The sequence below is a fragment of the Pongo abelii genome, chromosome 14 (genome assembly GCF_028885655.2).
Source record: "Pongo abelii isolate AG06213 chromosome 14, NHGRI_mPonAbe1-v2.0_pri, whole genome shotgun sequence".
NCBI classification, from domain to species: domain Eukaryota; kingdom Metazoa; phylum Chordata; class Mammalia; order Primates; family Hominidae; genus Pongo; species Pongo abelii.
Window position 1 is genome coordinate 26,070,682 of NC_071999.2, and position 19,370 is coordinate 26,090,051.

At 43.3% G+C, this 19,370-nt stretch overlaps 1 protein-coding gene and 1 long non-coding RNA gene across 13 annotated transcripts in view; one reads left to right on the forward strand and one right to left on the reverse strand.

Annotated features, from left to right (window-relative positions):
- SPATA13 (spermatogenesis associated 13) overlaps nucleotides 1-19,370 on the forward strand; it is a 330,065-nt gene that overhangs the window by 74,275 nt on the left and 236,420 nt on the right. The window lies entirely within an intron of this gene.
- Nucleotides 206-14,407, reverse strand: LOC129049632 (uncharacterized). 4 transcript variants are annotated; one of them, XR_008512857.2, is made up of 5 exons: nucleotides 14,014-14,310; nucleotides 4,550-4,626; nucleotides 1,255-1,344; nucleotides 1,040-1,103; nucleotides 206-383 (listed from the first exon to the last, which is right to left on the reverse strand). It is a non-coding gene; the product is annotated as an uncharacterized LOC129049632 (long non-coding RNA). The 4 variants fall into 4 exon arrangements; XR_008512860.2 differs by lacking the exon at nucleotides 14,014-14,310 and adding an exon at nucleotides 6,259-7,028; XR_008512859.2 differs by lacking the exon at nucleotides 4,550-4,626 and having other exon boundaries at nucleotides 14,014-14,407.

Consider the following 19,370-nt stretch of genomic DNA (forward strand, 5'->3'; position numbering starts at 1 on the left):
TTGCCAGTCCTTTCGCTTCCTCTGCATGCACTGAAGCCCTACCAGCTGGTGAGGAGTGTGTTTGGAGGCAGGGTTTGACTTCTTACACCAGCATCCTGTGCTGTGTCCGGGCTCCTCAGGTCTCTGTGCTTAACACAATTCCAAATGGAAGAAAGGGAGGAGGAAGCACGGTTTTCAAGAATCGCAGGCCTCAGGGGCACAATTTGAGCTCCAAGTCTTTATTTCTTGGTTATCATTAAGAATCAGTTGTATATTAGAATTCTAAATAGGCCTGGTGCAGTGGCTCAGGATTATAATCCCAGCAATTTGAGAGGCTGAGGCCAGAGGATTGCTTGAGGCCAGGAGTTTGAGGTCAGGCTGAGCAGCGTAAAGAGGTCCCATCTCTACAAACAACAACGACAACAATAAACTATTATTAAAAAAATAAAAATAAATTTTAGAAAATTCAGAATGACCAACACTTTCATTCAGGGTTCTAACTATTGATAAAAAGAAATATATGTATTTTTTTTCTTTTAAACCAATGATGTGAGACATTAATGTTCTGGGCAGTTGTGAGGAATCTCCACCACAGCACCTCTCCTCACCCTCCCGTTTCCAAATGAAATCCAGGCTGTGGATACTGGCCTGGTGACAAGAGAACATGGAAAATGGAAAGGATGTGAGTTTAAGGACTCTTTGGACACAGTACAGTGTGTCTAAATTTCTCAATCTTTATGTTTTATACGCAGAATATAAATATTCAACATCCTGGCCTTGGACCCACGACTGCGTTCCTGTGGCGGGAGGCAGCCAGCAGCTCAGGGGCCCGTGCAGCAGTTCCCGGTGCCTCCAGGGGATCCTCCCGCCCACCCCACCCCACCCCCGCCGCTGTGCCCCCACCGCCGCTGTGCCCCCGCACCCCCCCGCCGCTGTGCCCTGCCCACCGCATTATTTATACGACATGTCTCATGCTTTCTGTGGAAAATTGTTCCACTTAGCTTCCTGCAGGGATATTTTGGGACTGGGAACCTTGGCTTTTGATTTTTCCTTTCTCTACCTTGCACAACAGCTCTAATTCCCAATTCTCTTGGATTTTCTCTTCTCTCCTGCTGCTCTTTGGGCTGAAAAATAGAAATTCTCTTTTACTGTTTTGTTTCAATTTTCTGAGACCTATCAGTACCTAGAGCACAAACTTGTTTTTCTCCGTGATATTCTTGTTTCAGATAGAAAGCATCAAGTGTCTGAGCAGCAAGAACATTTTTGTTTACTTACATTTTATAATCGTGGAATTCAGGAAAGGCTTTGCAGGAGGTAAGTTAGCATAAGAGTTTCAGAGCTAGGATTCTGCCTCAGTGCCGTGATCTACAAAGGAATGTGTAGTAGAATTTGGAAGATCACTGCATTTGATGCAAATACCTAGTGAACTCTAGGCTGCTAAAACTTCTCAACCACTCATTGCGTGGCTGATTCACGTGGAGTTCCTGCATAACAAAATTCGGGTAGAAATGATCTACGAGAAGTAAGTACCAACACCTCCTGTTGGAGATGTGAAATTGGGCAAGCCGTTCTTACCTGGGATCGCAGCTTTCTTACCTGGCTAAAAGTGGGGAGGTTGAATGCACTTGATATCTAAGCACCCTTATAGACTTCCCTTGCTACCTGGGCCCACGGTGGGCGTATTTTTCTCTATGGCCACTAGATGTCCCAGGAGCACCCACTTTGGGGCTGAGCTGTCTAAGACACCTGGGGCTCCATCCTGCGTCCTTGGAATCTGCTGACGTGAGGAAGACAGTGTTTGGGTTTCACTTCTGTATGATTTTGGGGCTGCTGTCTCAGCCACTGAGACTCAGACAAGAATTTTAAGACACCAAAACAACCCCTTAGTTTTCTTGATGGCTGTTTGAAACCAACAGAACCATTCACATTTTCAGGAATGGATTCTTGTTAATGCCATGAAGTAGGAATTCACAAGGGATTTTCCAAACATCAGTGAACTCACAAAGGAAGTGTTATTATGGGGTATCTATGTGCTTGAGGCATACAGAGTCTGTAAAAATGAGAGAGCCACAGCTGCCTCTGTGTCGTTGGCCTGACGGGAGGCTCCTGGGCGGCTCTGCCCTGTGGGGACACTCTGAAGAACAGGCACCCTGTGCTCAGGGCCACCGTGAACCATGGAGAGGGCGGCATGGAGGAGGAGGTGAAGAAGCCCACAAAGAGGGGTCAGGTCAAGGACACCATGAGAGATCCCTCGTCTGCCACTTCCAAGGCCAGAAGCCCGGAGTTCCCATCACACCCCACAGCAACTATGCAGTGTGAGACCATTGGTTCATTTAGCCGGGAAAAGGGCAGAAATCTTTCAGGGTGGATTTAAAGAGAACTGCAAATCCATCTGCAGCCATCTTAGATAGATGAATGTGAAGTTTAACAAAACTAGCTCTGTCCAAGTATCCAAGTGGGAGATTTCCAAGAAGCCATCACTAAGGCTACTACTGGCAGTGGAAGTGGTGGCATTAGAAATAGCAGCATGCCCAGAGATAACTTTCCAATTTAGTGTAAGGGGAAATTGTATGACACTACAAGGACCATATTGTAAGCTTAGCTGTCTAATATGCAAACCAGATATGCATTTTTAGTTTAAATTAATTTTGACATGTAGAAGCAATTCATAATTACCCCCAAAAAACAAACCCTAAGAATTTTTAAAATGCATTTACTAGAACTCTAAAGAGTACATAAGAGAAAATATGTGAAATATAATAACAGTAGCACACCGTTAATTTATGATGGTTCTTAACCAGTGTGTAAAGGTTTAATACTACCTGATAGGAGAAAAGGTTAAGGAGGATATGCATTTTTCACTTGTATATAAAACGGAGAATATGCATTTTTTTATTGTTAAACTGAAAAAATGAATTCAGTCACTTATGAAGTGTAACCTCTTCTAAAAAAAAAATTTGTGTGACAGATCATACAATAACAGCGCTCACTTCTTGTGATCATATACCCCAGCATTTAAACATTAAGTCAGTTTAGCTAGCTACCTTTCAGAAGCTGGTTATTATGACTATTATTTTACATTCATAGTTCAATTTTTATAAACAACATAATGCCAGTTGCTGTAATTCAAAATTTATATGCCAAGGATGCCAATGTTGTGCCCTGTCATATTTTACGGTCTGAGCAAACCTACAGCCTCCAGCAGCCTGAAGGGTGTACGCTTTACATATACAGCACAGAGTAATCAGCCCACAATTCATATGCATATATGTTACAAAGCATGTGTCTTTGTGAAAATCTTGTACACTTATATGACACTGTTTCTATCTTGTTGTTGTTCTTAAATTGCTTCCCCATTCCTCTCCTTCTCCTTCAGTGTTATAGATGTTATGTTTTCATCCTTTCATTGTGGGTACAGCGCCTTGTGTAAGATCCCAGATGCAGTCAGAATGCCTGGGTTCAAATCTCGACCTTGTCCTTTTCTATCTGTGTTTTCTTAGGCAAATATCTTAATTTCTGTCTGCCTAGGGAGATGGAGGATAGTAACAGGACCTACCTTACTGAACTGGTAGGGAGAGTAAATGAGTTAAAACATGCAGAGGTCTTAGAACAGTGCCCGACACACCTTTAGTAACCATGCATTCATTGAGAAACCATGTATTGTGTGTTGCTCTACCAGGCACGGTGCCAGGCTGCAGGGATTCTGGGATGGTGGGAGAAAACAGTATTCGAGAACAAGGGTTCCAATACCAGCTCTCAGATGCTGTGGGACTTTACTCGCCAGGTGCCTTTGGCTAAGCCACCCACTTTCCTAGGTCCTTAGTGTTCTCCTTGTCCAATAATAAAGATGGGATAGACAATCTCAAAATTACTTTCCAACTCTGAATATTCTTGGATGTCCTAATTCTAAGCCAAGTAGGCTCTGTGGAAATCTGCTCTCATTGGCCGAGGAGTCCAATCCACGACTGCATGGGTCCAGAATAAAGTGACCACGCTACATTAGACAAATGGCGTTGGCAATGCCATGCCTGTTTATGGAAAGTGGTTTTGGATGTTTTTGATACAAGGAGACATGGGGATATTCCATATTAGCATCAGTGGTTCAAGTGCTTTGGAGAGTACGTTAACGACAGGCTTTATGGATGGAAGGAGCCAACACATTTCTCCATGAAAAGTCCTCTAAGATGGTAGAGCTTGTGGTTATGATAGAAAGATGGGATGAAGGGCACCCCTCAGAATTTCACAGATGTTGAAACAGTTGAATAGAGGAAGTTAGTCAGTTTGTGTCAAATGAATAAATAGGAAAAGTTAAAACTAGAAGTGATGAGGGAATAGAACAAAGTGTCCAGAACAGCCTCAGTGAATATCTACTATATGTCCACCTGAAAGTGCATTAGGACCCATTTAGAGATTCTTTGGAAGTTCTGGAAAGGGGTGGACAGACAAAGCTTACACATCTGGTTAACCACGTAGATCTGCATTTCAGCTTTTCAAGTAGCAAAAGAATAAACTTACCTTTAGACTTATTATTCCATTCCCATACGAGACATATGATGGGTTAGATGCTCACCTTACATGCTCCCATGGACCTCTGTCCTTCTGTCCAAAGTGTCACCGTTAATTATATGTTTGACTGTTTCTTCTCTTCTGCAACATAAGTTCTATGTTGTGTGAATTGCCTACTGCTGTACCCACAGAGCCCAGCACAGTGTCTAGCACATAGGAGAGAATATATATGCGTGGATATATGTTGAGTGAATGGAAGGGATGGCTTCTTTGGACGGCCCTGCCTTCTTAATTGTGAATACATGGTACATAGAAGACTGTCTCTTTTGGTGGCTTTGTTTTTTGGGAGAGGAATGAAGAAAAGACAAGTGCATTGCTGTGCGTGTCTGATAAGATTTGCAAGCTGATCTGGCCAGAGGTCCAATTCTGCCCCTCACATCGTCCTGCACATAAAAAGGGAGTGGACTTCCTTATCCTTGATAGGGGAAGGGGAAATGGAACTTCTTAATCTCGACCACTTCTCGGCCTGTGGCTCTTTGCACTCCCACTGCAGCTGTCGGTCCTCTTGACAAAGTCCTGAATTTTCCCCCTCTATCTGCAGAGGGGTCTCTTCAGTTCACTTCTAGTGAGGTGGTTTTCTGATGCTATTAAATGGAGCCCCTCAGGGAAGCCAGTGTTGACAGGGCGTTTTCTGAGTCCTGTGACTGCATCCATATGGGACTAGGTGATGAGGGATGTTCTGCATGAATGTCTTATGACCAAAGGCACTGAAAGGACTGGTGCAGGGCTGGGAATTTGATTTACCTTGTTGGGGCATAAACTCTACTACTTTGTTTTCTCTCCACCCTACCCCTATCCCCAACCTCCAACCATCATGAGAAATGTTACTTCCTGAAGACGGGCAAGCCTGGCCTTTTGGAATTGCTGCACCGTATGTATGTGTGATCTCTTCTCTTGTCTCTGAGCACTTTGACCCTAAATCAACACTGCAGTCAGGTGGGAGGGGAGGTTCAGAGCCCAGCCTTCCCCTTGGGGGTCCAGGGAGGACTAGTGAGAGGAAGTCAGGCTGAGAGAGACTCCAGATTCCCCTCCTCTCTTTTGATCTCAGCAGCTGGTGTGGAAACTCCTCCCCATGCTGCCCTAACTCCACGTTATTATATCTTTACTCCATGGATGCTGTGGCAATGGACCATGGGATGCAGAAAGGAGATGTTCATGGCCAAATTCAAGCCTGGCAGTGTCATTCCTGCTTAATACACCCAACCCAAGATGAGCTCCCATCTGGCCATGCTGTGGCCCCACACCTGATCCCACACTGGAGTGTTATGTCTTTGTATTTATTTACCTTTACATAATTATGAGGCCACATAAATTTAGTTATTGCTGCCCATGAAACCAAACCTAGAAAGCTTACATAGGATGACATCTTTTGATCATAAGTGGAAGGAAGGATTCTAGTGTTGAAAACTCTCTACCTGACATTGTTATCTGGGTATCAGATTAGATTAACAATGATAATAGAAAACTCACTCACCTGATTCAGTCACTGTTTAAACCCCCTTAATTATATCAACTCATTTAATGCTCACCATAATCCCTTCAGTAGGGAATTCTGATATCTCCATTTTATGACTGAGAAAATTGAGGCAAAATCGAAAAGCTTCAGAGTTTCTGCCTTGGGTGATTACTGTATACGGGACAAAGGAACAGCTCACACATGTGAGACTCATCTGTATGTCACAGGGCTACACATTACTTAGAATAATTGATTACCTGATTGGAGATTCTAGCAGAGGAAATTACTAACTTCATAACTTTCTTGGTGTGAAACTCATGGCTTCAAAACGGTCTACATAATTATGAAATTCAGATAATTTATTAGTTGCTTATTTTTAAGTTTGATAAAACATTACAGATCAGTGAATAATCGCTAACTATTGGGGGCATTGTCTAATTGTTCTTTCTTATGATTTATGTTGGGGGCTATAGGTTCACTGGTTAACCTGTCAGGTAGCAAGATTGATGTTTACATAAACTTTCCGGAATGTCTTCAACTCCACAGAAGTTATCTTTGAACATCACCTTTTTTGGACAGCTGTGCATTTGTTTACCCCAGTAATGATGCCAACTGTGTCTCAGGTAGACCTGTAAGCTCCAGGACAAGGGCCATGATCTGTGTATTGTTTTTTTGTTTTGTTTTGTTTTTTTGAGATGGAGTCTTGCTCTGTCATCCAGGCTGGAGTGCAGTGGCGGAATCTCCGTTCACTACAAGCTCCGCCTCCTGGGTTCACGCCATTCTCCTGCCTCAGCCTTCTGAGTAGCTGGGTCTACAGTCGCCCACCACCACGCCCCGCTAATTTTTTGTATTTTTAGTAGAGACAGAGTTTCACCGTGTTAGCCAGGATGGTCTTGATCTCCTGACCTCGTGATCCGCCTGCCTCGGCCTCCCAAAGTGCTTGGATTACAGGTATGGCCCACCGCATCTGGCCTGGTCTGTGTACTGTTGTAACCTCCCCACCCAGCACAACTCTTGGGACTTGGTGAATGTCAAAAAAAAAAAAAAAAGGCTTGTCTTTGATCTCTCAGAAGATTGTTCTCAGTACTAATGTAGAGGGAGTGCTTTGTGTTTTCCACTTGATTTCCAGTCTCACTGGCTACACTTGAATCCAAATAGGCTTTGGCTGTATTGAAAAGACAGAGATTTGGCACTGCCAAGTCACTTACACTAATGCTTTTGTTTCTGAGGTGGAATCCCCAAAGGAGGAAGACAAAAACAAAACATTTTGGAGAGGCTATTATATGCTGAGGACAGATACTTTCATTTCCATTATCTCATTTAATCCTCTCATTAGTGCTGTCAAGTAAGTATAAGTGTGTCCATTTTATAATTGAAAAAGCTAGTGATTCTTGCACACTGATTTTGTATGCTGGAACTTTGCTGAAGTTGTTCACCAGGTGAAGAGCTTTGGGGCTGAGACTACGGCGTTTCCTAGATATAGGATCATGTCATCTGCATACGGAGATAGTTTGACTTCCTCTTTTCCTATTTGGATGCCTTCATTTTCTTCTCTTGCCTGACTGCTCTGGCCAGGACTTCTAATACTATGTTGAATAGGAGTGGTAAGAGGGGTATCCTTGTCTTGTGCCAGTTTTCAAGGGGAATGCTTCCAGCTTTTGTCTTTTCAGTATTATGTTGGCTGTGGTTTTGTTGTATATGGCTCTTTTATTTTGAGGTATGTTCCTTCAATACCTGGTTCATTGAGAAGTTCCAATGACATTCTTCACTGAACTAGAAAAAACTATTTCAGAATTCATGTGGAATCAAAATGAGCCCAAATAGCCAAGGCAATCCTAAGCAAAAAGGACAAAGCTGGAGGCATCACATTACCTGACTTAAAACTATACTACATTTTTTGGCTAGAGTAACCAAAACAGCATGGTACTGGTACAAAAACAGGCACACAGGCCAGTGGAAAAGAATAGAGAGTCCAGAAATACTTACAACCTGCACACCTACTATCTGATCTTTGACAAAGCTGACAGAAACAAGCAATGGGAAAGAATTCTCTATTCAATAAATGGTACTGGGATAACTAGCTAACCATATGAAGGAGATTGAAGTTGGATCCCTTCCTTACACCATGTAAAAATGTAACTCAAGAGGGATTAAAAACTTACATGTAAAACCCCAAACTATAAAAACCCTGGAAGACAACCTAGGCAATACCGTACTGGACATAGGCATAGGGAAAGATTTCATGACAAAGATGCCAAAAGCAATTGCAACAAAAGCAAAAATTGACAAATAGGATCTAATTAAACTTAAGAGCTTCTGCACAGCAAAATAAACTATCAACAGAATGAACAGAAAACCTACAGAATGGGAGAAAATATTTGCAAACTATGCCTCTGACAAAGGTCTAATATCCAGCATCTGTAAGGAACTTAAGCAAATTTAGAAGAGAAAAGCAAACAGCTCCATTAAAAATGGACAAATGCGACTGGGCACGGTGGCTCACGCCTGTAATCCCAGTACTTTGGGAGTTCAGGAGTTTGAAATCAGCGTGGCCAACATGGCAAAACCCTGCCTCTACTAAAAATACAAAAATTAGCTGGGCGTGCTAGTGCATGCCTGTAATCTCAGCTACTCAAGAGGCTGAGACAGGAGAATCACTTGAACCTGGGAGGTGAAGGTTGCAGGGAGCCCAGAGCACACCACTGCACTCAGCTGGGGCAACAAAGCAAGACTCTGCCCCGCACCCCCAAAAAAGTGGGCAAATGACATGAACAGACACTTTTCAAAAGAAGACATACATGCGGCTAACAGGCACATGAAAAAAAGCTCAATATCACTAATATTGGAGAAATGCAAATTAAAACCACAGTGAGATACTATCTCACACTAGTCAGAATGACTGTTACTGAACTGTCAAAAATAACAGCTTCTGGCAAGGTTGTAGAGAAAAAATGCTTATATACTATTGGTGAGATCATAAATTAGTTTAGCCATTGTAGAAAGTAATGTAGCAATTCTTCAAAGAGCTAAAAACAACTGCCATTTGACCCAATAATCCCATGACTGGTTATATACCCAGAGGAATAGAAATCATTCTACCATAAAGCCGCATGCATACAAATGCTCATTGTAGCACTGTTCAACAATAGCAAAGACATGGAATCAATCTAAATGCCCATCCATGGTAGACTGGATTAAAAAAAATGTGGTACATATACACCATGGAATACTATGCAGCCATAACAAAGAATGAGATCATGTCTTTTATAGGCACATGGATGGAGCTGGAAGCCATTATCCTTAGCAAACTAATGCAGGAACAGAAAACCAAATACTACATGTTCTTACTTATAAATAGGAGCTTAGTGATGAGAACTCATGAACACCAGGAAGGGAACAACAGACTTTGGGTCTACTTGAGAGTGGAGTGTGGGAGGAGGGAGAATAGCAGAAAAAAATAATGAATACTAAGCTTAATACCTGGGTGATGAAATGGTCTTTACAATAAATTCCTGAGTTTATTTGTTTAACAGACTTCAATTGTACCCCAAACCTAACATAAAAGATTTTTTTAAAAATTAAAAATTAAAAAGAAAAAAACTGAGGCTCAGAGAAGTTAAGTACCTCACCCAAAGCCACACAGCTAGCTGGTATGTTTTAGAACTAAGCTTTAACTTAGATATCTTTGACTCAAAGCCTACTTTTCACTGCTGTTGCTGCCTTGAGGCAGAGGTCCAGAAGTGTTATGTGCAATGGAAGCGTCACTGGATGGAGACGTGTCCCACCCATGGGGGTATTTTGAGGAACACACTCAGTGGCCTGTGTGAATTCTAACAGGTCTGTTTGCATCTCAGATGCTCTACTGTGACCTCTGGTACAGTGTGGCTGTTTACTAGTGATGCTATTCCGGGAAGAGCTCTAGGGCTTCTTAGCCCCATGTCGACTTCTCATGGTTCAAAGTGCTGTTGGCGGAGCACAACACAAAATCCTGTGGATATGGGTGAGGCTGTCATCTTTGGAGGAAGGACTAAAGGGCTGGGGGCAGGAGGCCAGGGACTGACTGGGGCCTGATCAGGTCGAAGAGAGCTGAGGGCACACAGTCAGGATGAAATTCTTCAATGGCGCCGAGGTGCACAGTGCTGGGAGCCAAGGGGCTCTCCCTTCCCACCAGCCCTGCCGCTCCAGAGCTCTGTGAACCTGGGTGACCTCATCTCCATGGAGCTACACTTCTTATTTGCAAAATAGAGGGTGGGGATCCGGTGACGAAGGAGCCTCCATCCAGTTCTAATTTTCCGTTTTCTTATAAAAGTCGGGCTTCAGTGTGTCTGGAACTGTGTAAGGAAGACCCAGTGAAGTATCTTCATGACTGCACCTGAGCTGTACTGAATAAGGGTGTGTGTGTGTGTGTGTGTGTGTGTGTGTGTGTATGTATGTGCACCGTGTCTGCATGTGTCCACATGCATTTGTTATCTTCCATCCTTCATAGCCCTTCTTGAAGATTGAGAGAAGAATCGGGATTTCTAAACTTCTATTTGGAGTGGGTTTTGCCAGGAAATTACTCTGGAAACTGTTGCAAACTGCATGCTTGTGGATGGTGTTCTGTGGTCATGATCCTGCCATCTGACAGTGCCAGGGCCTCCAAGTTCGCACTGTCAAAGTGCCCCTGGGGTTTGGGGGGGAGACTCAGGACAAGGGACACACTTCCCAGCACCTCCTCAGAGGTTCCCTGCTCAGATGTCCTCCCTGGGATTGGCCTCGGGGTCACCTGCCTGAGACCCAGCCCTGCCCTCTGTCCTCAGCCAGCCTGGACCAGGCTCCTCCTCCCAGTGCTCACCATTCACTGGCCCCAGGTCTGCCCCACGCGAGGGTGAGCTCCACAGCCAGGACCTGGTTTTATTCTTGTCTGCCTCCTCCTTGCCAAACCACCAGGGGTACAAAGAGAGCACTCACTAGGGATTCATAGGAGGAGTGAAGGATCATATCTGATTTTTTAATTGACAAATAAAAATTGTATGTGTTTGTCATGTACAGCAGGTTTTGAAATTTGTACACATTGTGGGATGGCTAAATCGAGCTACTTAACATACATATTCCTTCGCGTACTTATTGAGTTGTCACAATGCTTGATCTGTGTAGGCACCTCTGGCCTCTGACTGCCATCCTGTCCCCTGGCCCACATCCCTTGGTGGTCTTTCCTCCCAAACATGCCTGCCAGATTCTCCAGAACCTTCCCTGCAGGAAACCAAACTCCCCCACGTCATCACTGAATGTTCCTCCATGTCCTTGCTGAACTGAACGCTGGCCGCCATCCAAGAACACAGCTTCCCTGAGCCCACTCAAGTAGGGGTGGCTCCTTCTCCCACATCCTCTTCAGCTCAGGGTCAGTAAGAGGGGGCAGCCTTCTCCTTGCTGATGCTTCACCTTTTATAAAACAGAATCAAAGAAAACAAAACAGAAACCTGCTCTCTACGGCACGTGTCATCCAGCTTTCTTCTCTTAGTCGCTGTCCTGAATTTGTGTCCAGTTTCCTGCCTCACTCATAGGGATCAGGGCACTCCACTCACCATCCCAGCATTATTCCAGGAGATCCCAGAGATGACTTCCTTAATGACCTGAGGTCTCCGTTCCCTGCCTGCCTCCTTTCTGAGGGGCTGCTTCCTCACTGTGTGGCCTCACCGCCTCCAGTGGGTGCCTCTGGAGCAAACGTGCCCTGGATCTGCTCTATCTCTGCCATCTTCTTCAAGTCAGCCATTTCTCTCTTTGACCATGCCTGCCTACCCTTCCAGCACTTTCTCTTGTCAGTGTTCACTGCACCTGTTCTCCAGCCTCATCAGGCCACTCCAGATTATTTTCCCTGTGAATGGACCAGCCTGTCACAGATCACTTAATAAGTTCTAAAGCTCACAGTACGTCATTATAACAACAGACAACAAAGCTACTGGAATGGCTACAGTCTCCGTTTTGTCAAGCCCACATTTTATGAGTTAGTGACTAGACCACATTCAGATTACATTTAAATGAAGTACAATTAAATCAATGGGAGAGCAGTAACCTCACAGTGGAGAAACCTGGCTGCAATGGACTAAATGTTTTTGTCCCCCTGAAGTTTATATGTTGAAATCCTAACCCCCAGTAAGAGGCTGTTAGGAGGTGAGGCGCTTGGGAGATCATTGGGTCATGAGGGTAGGGCCCTCATGAATGGGATTTGTGTTTTTATAAAAGAGCCCCCAGAGAACTCCCACGCCCTTTCTGCCATGTGAGGACACAGCAAGAAGACAGACATCTACAAACCAGGAAGTAGGCCCTCACCAGACACTGAATCTTCTGGCACTTTGACCTTGGATTTGCCAGCCTGCAGAATTGTGAAAGACAAATTTCTATTGGCTCTAAGCTACCCAGTCTATGGTACTTTGTTATAGCAGCCAAACTAAAATGCTGCTGGGTGCCTTCTTAATCAGTGATGAAGGGCAATACCACCAGTGATGTCATGAGCATGTCATGTACCCCCAAAAGGATGTGACTTCACCTGTGGGGTAGGTATTTTTTTCAAAAAGCCTCATGTCCAGTCTAATTATAAGAAAAACCTCAGACAAACCCAAATTGAAGAAAATTCTGTGAAATACCTGATCAGTACTCACAAAACTTCCACGAAAAACATGGAAAGCCTGAGAAACTGTCACAGACCATAGGAGGCTAGGAAGCCAGGATAATGAAATGCAATGTGACATCCTGGATGGGACCTTGCATTTATATTAACATTATATAACTTTACAACATTTATAGTTTCAATGTCAGAAACTTTAAATCTTTATAACTTACGGTAGCAAAACTCTAAGATGTTTACCTGTCAGGGGAATGTCTAATAATGCACATGGAACATAAAATATATCAACGACAACTGTATAGGAAATAAACTTTTCAGGTGGCCGTTCGGCCACCAAGAGCTGTCTACTTAGTTTAAGGTGATTCTTAAACTTCCCCCATGTGCTGAGCTTCAGAGTGGGGGGTTTTGATGTGTGTGGTGGAGAAGGTTGTATGAGGGGTAGCAGATGGGAGGCAGAGCATGTGTGGGAGGGCTGTGAGCCTCCTTATGTTCCTCCACTGCACAATTCTGTGTAGTAACAGATTCCAGGAAGCAGTCATAGATGCTCTGGAAATACAGCCACCTGTAACTCTGAATCTCAGTCTTACTTTTGAGCAAGTCTTACCCCAGCCAACACTGAGAACTCACTGACCATTCAAGACAGCATGGCGTATATGAATGAGTATTAGCAAGTAACATGGAATTGGATAACAAAAATATAAGCTCCTCACAAGACAGAGAGAGACTTCCCCTAAGCCATACCTGACTAAATATATCAACAATTTATTATTGATGAATGGATGGAATTAACACTAGAATCACATGGTATTGTATCTGTTTCATAGATATTTACGATAGTTTCATAGATATTTATGATAAAGCTAAGTTTGGTCAACCATAAATAGTTCTTTCGACAGTGCTGTGGGTTCCGTCATTCTCAACTAAGTTTTTAAAAATATTTCTAAGTTCTAAAGCATGGGCTCTGAAGTCCAAATACTTGGGTTTGAATCTCAGCTCTGCCACTTAACAACTTGACTTATCTTGGACCCCTTAAGTAATCTGAGCTACATGTTATCACAGGGAAACCTGAGATTGGTCTGGCCTTTCCAGGGCTGTTGTAAAGGTTAAATGAGATAGCACACCTCAAGCATTTGCCTAATAATGCTAAGTACATAGTATGTGTGAAACAAATGTAATCTATTACCATTATAATTGATTATGAGTTGTTAAAGGTACATACCTATATTGTACCTTTAGGTTACACATGGACCAAGGTAATAGTTGAATTAATCAGTCTGTGACCAGAGTGAGTAAGACCAGGTGAGGAAATCCATCTGCTCACCCTAAAATGCCAAGCCCCACCAGAGGATGGTGGCGTAAGCAGGGTTCATTCCTTTCCAGATATGCCCCACCTGAATTTCACACGTACCTCATTTTGCCTGACGCTCATCACAATTCTTTGAAACAAGCATTCTTTCTCCCAGTTTGCAGATGAGGAAACTGAGACTCAGAGTTTAAAGGAGTTGCCCAAAGTCATACGGCCAGGAGGTGAGACTCCCAGAGCTTGCACCTTCTTTTCCCAGCTTCAAGCCCAGGACCCTTGCCATGGTAGACCAGCTGCCAAACAGGCCACCATTTTACCACCCTGGGACAAACCTGTCTTTCAGCTGTGCATCAAAGCAGAGGCACTTCTCAAAGGCAGGAGTGCCTCACCCATGGAGGGGACAGCAGGTGCTCACTGTGCTCACAATGGCCCCTTTCATGCCAACCCCTGCCTTCATGGGCCAGGAGGGGTCTGTTTTCACCCCTCAGGCTCCCCCTCCCCCTTCATTCCTCTCCTCACTCTTTCAAACAGGACTCTGCAGCTTGGCACACACCATGTCTTAAAAACAGGGAGCAGGCTCAGGTTGACAATGCCAACCGCACAGTCAACCTTCAAACTCCAGCAGGCATCAGCCCTCTGTGGCAGCCAGATTCAGAGACTCCGGCCAGATCTGTCAGACTGGCAGACAGCCATAGAACTGCAACCTAGGGAGGGGCAAACCAAACCAAGGAGAGGCCTGGGGTTTCCATTTGCAAGATAATAGCTAAAGCAGCTTCTGTTAACCTCAGAGTTTTAGAGCCCAATGCCTTTCTCTTGTGCCATCCTCAGTATACCCAGTTCAGAGCTAAAATGGAAGCAGATGAAGTTGGTTGCATTTCTTTCTGTTCCCTCTTGGCTAGGATCCAGCACCCTCCAGCTCCATGCTGCCCCACACCCCGCCAAGCTGCATAGACTTCTCAGCCCAGGCACTGCTGCCTGCCCAATCTTTACATTTCACTCTCAGTCTTCACACTTTCGCCATCCCTGATTGGAACTCCACTCAGTTATGACTCCCATGAATGAACACCAGAATCCAGATAGCAAATAGCTGGAAATTCTTCTAATCCCATGTCCCTGCCTCTTGTTCTATGCTTCCTGAGCTATATGTACCCTTTGTAAGTCAAGGATCATAATTAGGTCAAACAGGGATTTAGTCATTAAACTTAAGAGCATCAAAACTGGGTGTCTTAATAAAAAGCAGGACATAAAGAACTACTTTTCCATCAAATACCAAGCCCACATTTTTGTATACATCAAAAATACAAGTAGATTCAAGAAAGGTATATAAGTAAATTCACAGTGATAGAGCTGTAATAAATATCAAATTTAAAATCCATTGAGATGGAAAATTGAAACTAATATTTCTTTTGAAGTTAACAGCGTGGAAGGCTCTATGCTGTGTCAACTCAGGAACAGAATCTTGGGGTAGAAAAAGCTGCTGATTTGACCTAATATGCATGATTTATTTTTGTTTTGTTTTGTTTTTGAGATGGAGTCTCACTCTGTCGCCTAGGCTGGAGTGCAGTGGCATGATCTCGGGTCACTGCAACCTCTGCCTCCCAGGATCAAGTGATTCTCCTGCCTCAGCCTCCCAAATAGCTGCGACTACAGGTGCCTGCCATCACATCTGGCTATTTTTGTATTTTTAGTAGACATGGGGTTTCACCATGTTGGCCAGGTTGGTCTCGAACTCCTGACCTCAGGTGATCTGCATGCCTTGGCCTCCCAAAGTGCTAGGATTATAGTTGTTTTGTTTTTAATTAAATTTTTTTTTTATCTTTTAAGTTCAGGGGTACATGTGTATGTTCATTAGATAGGTAAACTTGTATCATGGGGGTTTGTTGTACAGATTATTTCATCACCCAAGCATTAAGCCAAGTGGCCATTAGTTACTTTGCCTGATCCTCTTCTCATCTCACCCTCCACTCTCCAATAGGCCCCAGGGTGTTTTGTTCTCCTCTATGTGTCCATGAGTTCTCCTGATTTAGCTCCCACTTATAAGTGAGAACATGTGGTATTTGGTTTTCTGTTCCTGCTAGTTTGCTAAGGATAATGACCTCCTTACAGAAGACATGATCTTGTTCTTTTTTGTGGTTGCATAGTATCCCATGGTATATATGTACCATACTTTTCTTATCCAATCTGTCTAGGTTGATTCCATGTCTTTGCTATTGTTAATTAGTAGTGTACTGAATGAACATACACATGCCTGTGTCTTTATAATAGAACAATTTATATTCCTTTGGGTATGTGCCCAGTAATGAAATTGCTTTGTCAAATGATATTTCTGTCATTAGGTCTTTGAGGAATCACCACACTGTCTTACACAGTGGTTGAACTAATTTACACTTTCACCAACAGTGTATAAGCATTCATTTTTCTCTACAACCTTTTTTTCCACCAGCATCTGTTATTTTTGTACTATTTTGACTTGCATTCTTATACAGTGAGAGCCTTAGTAATAGCCATTCTGACTGGCATGAGATGGTATCTCATCCTGGTTTTGACTTGCATTTCTCTAATGATCAGTGATATTGAGCTCTTTTTCATATGCTTGTTGGCTGCATGTATGTCTTCTTTTGAACAGTGTCTGTTCATGTCCTTTTCCCAATTTTAATGAAGTTTTTTCTTGTAAATGTGTTTAAGTTCCTTATAGATGCTGGATATTAGACCTTTGTTGGATGCATAGTTGTGAATATTTTCTCCCATTCTGTAGGTAGGTTGTTCACTCCGTTGATAGTTTATTTTTCTGTGCAGAAGCTGTTTTGGTTACTGTAGCCCTGTAGTATATTCTTGTGTAGTATAGTCAGGTAGCGTATACCTCCACTTTTCTTCTTTTTGCTTAGGATTGCCTTAGCTGTTTGGGCTCTTTTTTGATTTCATATGAATTTTAAAATATTTTTTTTCTAGTTCTGTGAAAAATCTCAATGGTAGTTTAATAGGAATAGCATTAAATCTATAAATTGCTTTGAGCAGTATGGCCATTTTTACGATGTTGATTCTTCCTATCTGTGAGCATGGAATGTTTTTTATTTGTTTGTGTCATCTCTGATTTATTTGAGCAGTGGTTTGTAGTTCTCCTTGTAAAGATCTTTCACCTCCCTGGTTAGCTATATTTCTAGGTATTTTGTTCTCTGTGCCAATTGTGAGTGGGAATTCATTTGTAATTTGGCTCTTGGTTTCACTGTTTTGGTATATAAAAATGCTAGTGATTTCTGCACATTGATTTTGCATTCTAAGACATTGTTGAAGTTGTTTATCAGGTTAAGAAGCTTTTGGTCTGAGATTGGGTTTCCTAGATATAGGATCATGTGTCTACAAGCAGAGATATTTTGCCATCCTCTCTCCCTATGTGGATGCCCTGTATTTATTTATCCTGCCTGATTGCCCTGGCCAGGACTTAACTTTGTTTTTATTTTTCTTAATTTTACATTCAAAGAGTGCATGCCTAACATGCATTATTTTTGTTTGAACACCTACAGCATTTATCCTGCCAACAACTGTTCTTTGTTTGATCATTTATTCTGTTATTCATGTAATATTACCAGTTCAATAATTCTATCATTTGTACATAATCTAAGACCAAATGGCACTGAGTGTTGTGACAGTGAGAAAGTTGGGAAATGGCAGGATTGAGGGCTTGACCCCAAAAGGTGACCAACACTGCAAATCTCAGAGGCCAAAGGAAGGTCCCCAGTGTGAGTTCACTCCAGGAGGGCATTCCTATCTGAGATGTGGGAGTGCGGTAGGGGGGTCTCTGGCAAGTAACTCATTGGATAGAGGTAAGCCTAGGCAGCATGAACATTTGAGGAACATCTTCTCAGCTCCAAGAACATAATTTAGCTTGGACAGTGTTTCACATACTGACTGCTTGCCTGGAGTACAAAGTTCAGGAGCAGGGGCAGATCATTGACTAGAATGGTTCCAGTGTCAGAGTAGAGCAGTTAGGCTTCATCTTGCAGGTGACAGAAAACCCATCTAAATTGGTTTGCACGGTAAACATGATGGATCTGCTTGGGCAACAGAAATGTCCGAGGAAATTAGCCCTGATGCATGGCTGACAAGGGCTGCAGCATTTCTCTGGGATTCTCCTTGCTTCCCCCGCCACCCCCCGACCATATGCTCACTTCCCTCAGGATAGGGATGGCGCCCCCCCATTGAAAGGAAGAGAGAGAGGAGATATCTCTTTCTAGAAGTCCATGTATTTGGCGTCTCTGGTTTGTTTTGGTAGTGGTTTGGGTTGTGTCTACTCTGAGCCAATAGAACTTTACTGATTAGCTTAGGCCTTACTTTGGGACTATGTGCTTATTGTGATGATTAAATTTATGTGTCAACTTGACTGGGCCACAGGGTGCCGATATTTGGTTGAACATTTTTCTGTGTGTTTCTGTCAGAATGATTTTGGATGAGATTAACATTTAAATCAGTAGACTGAGTGAAGTCGACTTTCCTCCCTAATTTGGGTGGGTCTCTTCTAATCAGTTAAAGGCCTCAATAGAACGGAAGTCTGACCCTCCCCTGAGTAATGAAGAATTCCCCCTCCCTGACTGTCTTCAAACTGGTACATCTGGTTTTTTCCTGCCTTCAGACTCAAACCAAAATAGCAGCTCTTCCTGGATCTCAGAACTGCCGGCCTTCAGACTGGAACTATGTCCTCAGCTCTCCCAGGTCTCCAGGCTGCCAACTTGTGCTGCATATCTTAAGACGTGCTGACCTCCACAATTGTAGGCGTCAGGTCCTTACCTTTATGTATGTGTCTACGTCTGTGTTAATGTCTATGTCTGTATATATATTCTGTTGGTTTTGTTTCCCTGGAGAACCATGATGAATGCACTCATGGTTCAGGGAGGACTTTAGTATGACCAGAGGAACTAGAGATGCATAGAAAACTAGTGCTTAAGCCCAGTCATAACTGCTTGAATGATGAGATATGATTCCTTTGTAGAGGAGACAGACAGCTGCATCTCAGTGGAGTCACGTGAGCCCTAGGACTCATAGTAGACACATTAGAATGGAGGGCAGCAAGACCAAAGGGTGGGAAGCCAGACATTGTCTGAAGTGATCCAGAAGCTAGTTGGAGCTTAGCCTGCTATGCTGAACTTCAGGAAATTGTGTTTAAGTGGAATAATAACATCACCACCACCACCGTTATTGGAGCAAGGTATTAGAGTGAACCTTTATCCGCATTGTTGTATTTAACTCTCATAACAACCCTGTGAAGTGGGTCTGATTGTAATTTACAGATGAGAAGGCCAAGGCTTAGAAATAAAGTACTTCACCCTGTATCCTCAAGCGCTTCTCTCTGGTGGAACTAGGGATAACCAGCACGCAGAGATGTGACCTCCGGTCTGACTCAGCCCTCTGTAGTGTGGAGCTTGTTCCTTTGGTGTCTGACTGTACATGCAAACAGGCACACCCTGCAT